Genomic DNA, 3,757 nt, shown 5'->3' with positions numbered 1-3,757 from the left:
TGCCCAGATGTCCCGTCATAAACTCATCCATCATGACTACTCCCTCTAGTGTCAGGAAGAAGGCTTCGTGGAATCCCAAACATGAAGGCACATCCTGACATATCTCCCCCCCTCGGAAGACGGCCCCCATCTGAAAAAGAAAGAAATACATAGAATGAGACAGTAAATTCAAGGCTTGGGTTTCAGAGGAAAAGCAGAGTGGAACCGCTTCACAAGGCGGGGGGCCTTGACGTGTTCCTGTAACACCCATTCAGGATGGATGGTCTTAGAGGACCACTGGACTAAATAATAAAGTTTTCCCCGAGTCCTTTTTGAGTCTAAAATGTCCTTGATTTCAAAGTGAGTGTGAGCCCCCACCATGATGGGGACCGGCTGGGAGTCAGCTTCCGACCACCTGGGAGAAGCAGTTGCGGCCTTGAGCAAGCTCACGTGGAACACCGGGTGGACCCTCTTCCATGTGTGGGGCAATTCCAGTCGGACCGCGACAGGGTTAACTATGGCCTGAACGGGGAAGGGCCCGATGAACAAAGCTGACAATTTACGTGAAGGCTGAGTGGATCTCAGATATTTGGTGGACAAGTAGACCAGGTCACCTATTTTAAACTGGGGCTGAGGGGACCTCTTTTTGTCAGCGAACTTTTTGTAATCCATTTTGGCCCTGTCTAGAGTTTCTTTGATCATTGGCCAGGCCGCCGCGATGGATTCTCCCCACTTATTGGGGGTCTCTCCTGGGTCGGGGGGCGTTAAGCCAGGAAAGGGAGGAAAATCTCTGCCTCCTACAATCTTGAAGGGCGAGGCACCTGTGGATGCATGTTCGCTATTGTTATAGCTATACTCGGCAAAGTCCAAAAGGGCAGCCCAATTGTCCTGTTGATAGGTGGAATAGCACCTTAGGAACTGTTGCAATGTCTTTTGGACCCTCTCGGTGGCCCCATCGGTCTCAGGGTGGAAGGCCGTGCTGAGTGCCCGCTCAGTCCCCAGCATAGACAGGAAGGATTTCCAGAACTTGGAGGTGAACTGCGTGCCTCTGTCACTTATAATCCTGCTGGGGCAGCCATGCAGCCGGAACACATGATGGAGGAACAGCTTAGCCAATTCAGGGGCAGAGGGGAGTCGTTTTAAGGCCACAAAGTGGGCTTGCTTAGAAAACAAGTCAATTACGGTCCATATGGTATTGTAACCCTGGCTATCAGGCAGTTCCACTACAAAGTCCATTGCAATCTCTGACCAGGGTTGTGAGGGGTTGGCTACTGGTTGTAACAACCCCGTGGGCTTTCCCACTTTTTGCTTGTTCCTGGCGCATGTTGGGCATTCTTGGGTATAATCTTTTATATCCCTGCGCATATTGGGCCACCAGAATTGGCGTGCTAAGAGCTTGAGAGTCTTAGTGAACCCGAAATGGCCTGCCAGCAGCGAATCATGGCCCCTTTTCATAATGTCTTTTCGCATGGAGGCTGGCACGTAATATTTGGACCCATAAGTCCACAGCCCCCCCCTCTGGGTCAGTTCCTCTTTGTGGTTTTGCAGCCACTCATCCTTTTCGGCTGCCTCTTTTAACCCCTGTAGCACCTCGGCTGGCTGGCTGGGAGGTGAGGGCTTGTCCCGGAGACTGGCCCGAGTCTGTACTATCAGTCCCAACTGTTGTTTGTCAAAGAGTGTTCCTGACTCAGTGGGGGACGAGTAGTCTGCCTCAGGCATACGCGAGAGTGCGTCCGCGACTTGGTTTGTCCTTCCTGGGACGAACTTAAGGCGGAAATTGAATCGCTGAAAGAACTGGACCCATCGGAGATGTTTGGCGTTAAGTCTCTGTGGGGTCTGCAGGGCCTGTAAGTTTTTGTGGTCCGTCCACACCTCAAAGGGGGTCTGGGTGCCCTCAAGGAAATGTCGCCAGTGGGCCAGGGCCGCCCGCACTGCGAAAGACTCCTTTTCCCAAACATGCCAACGTTTTTCAGTCTCAGAGAATTTTTTAGATAAGTAAGCGCATGGCTTAAGCTGGCCTGACTCGTCGGCTTGCAACAGCACGGCCCCGTAGGCCGCCTCGGAGGCATCACATTGTACCACAAACGGCTTGGAGGGCTGGACATGCGTTAAGACGGGCTGGCTCGTGAACCTTGCTTTTAGGACTTCGAAAGCCTTTTGGCACTCGGGGGTCCATTCCAGCCTCGCCCCTGGGGTCCTGGCCTTTTTGGTTTCTCCCTTCCCCTTAGTTTTCAACAACTCCGTGAGGGGCAGCGCCACCTCGGCAAAGTCTTTGATGAACTGGCGGTAAAAGTTTGCAAACCCCAGGAACCCCTGCAGCTGTTTTCGGGTACGGGGAGGTTCCCAGGCTAGCACATCCTGTACCTTAGCTGGGTCCATGGCCAGCCCCTCTGTGGATATTCGGAACCCCAAATAAGTGAGTTCGGTGCTATGGAACTCACACTTTGAAAGCTTAGCATAAAGCTGGTTTTCCCTCAGGATTTGGAGCACCTTCTGGGTGGTTTTTATATGTTGGTCTATTGTGTCTGAGTATATCAACAGGTCATCAAGATAGATCATAAGGCCGTCATATAACATCTCTCGGAAGATGTCGTTTATGAATTGTTGGAACACCTTTGGCGCCCCCTTTAGGCCAAATGGCATTACGGCCCATTGATACTGCCCATAACAGGTGTTGAACGCCGTTTTCCAGCAGTCCTCTTCCCTCACCCTCAGGCGGTAAAAAGCCTCTCTAATGTCCAATTTTGTGAAGATCTTGGCTTTGCCCAATTGGCCCAAAATCTCTGACATGAGTGGGAGGGGGTACTGGTTGGTGGTGCATATGGCATTTAGGCCCCTATAATCTACGCACAGTCTCAGCGTCCCGTCCGCCTTGGGCCTAAAGAGTACTGGGGCTGCCACCGGTGACGTGGAAGGTACTATGAACCCCCTTTCCAGGTTCTTGTCCAAGAATTCTCTCAAGGCTTTTCTCTCTGGCTCCGACATAGCATAAAGCTTGGGGCTAGGCAGCTTAACGTTTGGTTCAAATTCTAATGCACAGTCCGTCTTTCTATGCGGGGGCAACTGGTCACATTCGGTTTCGCTAAAGACATCTGCCCACTCCCTATAAGCCTCTGGGATGTCAATCTCTGAGCCTTCCGGAGTCGCCTCTGCCTGCGCTCCCTGTAGCTGACTGGGGAGAGGGGCCCCTTGTGGCTGGCTGTGTCCCTCTGGCTTGTACTCTCCATCCGCGAAGGAAAGCACCCCCTCCGCCCAGTTAATCTGAGGGTTTTGCCACCTCAGCCAGGGGATCCCCAAAATGACTGGCTGGTGGGCCATGGGGGATATTACAAATTGCAAAGTCTCTTTGTGAGTTCCCATTTCTAGACGAAGGTAGTCTGTTTTCTCCCTTACGGGGCCCCCATGTGCTGCTGTCCCATCCAGTTGGGAAAAAACCACGGGGGTCTTTAAAGCCAGGGGCTTGACTCCCAGTTTGGCGGCCAGGGAGGGGGTGATTAGGCACCTGGTGCACCCGCAGTCCAGCATTGCCACAGTTTTTACTTTCAGTCCCGTGTCGGGGTTGGTCAGGGTCACAGTCATTTTAAGCACATCATAATTCAACTTTCTCAACTCACCGCCTGTCGCCTCCACGATCTTCCTGCCGGCGGTTCTCAAGGAAGATCTTGTCCGTTTCCCGCCGAGTAGAAGTCTCGGTCTGCCCCCTCCGGCTCCGACTCATCCTCCGCGGGGAGTTGATACGGGGCCAGCGCGGTCTCCACGGCCGTGGAGGCTTTTCCCT

This window comes from Anolis sagrei, chromosome 8 (assembly GCF_037176765.1).
Source record: "Anolis sagrei isolate rAnoSag1 chromosome 8, rAnoSag1.mat, whole genome shotgun sequence".
Classification (NCBI taxonomy): Eukaryota; Metazoa; Chordata; class Lepidosauria; order Squamata; family Dactyloidae; genus Anolis; species Anolis sagrei.
The sequence above is the reverse complement of the archived record's forward strand: the minus strand, read 5'-3'. Positions refer to the sequence as shown.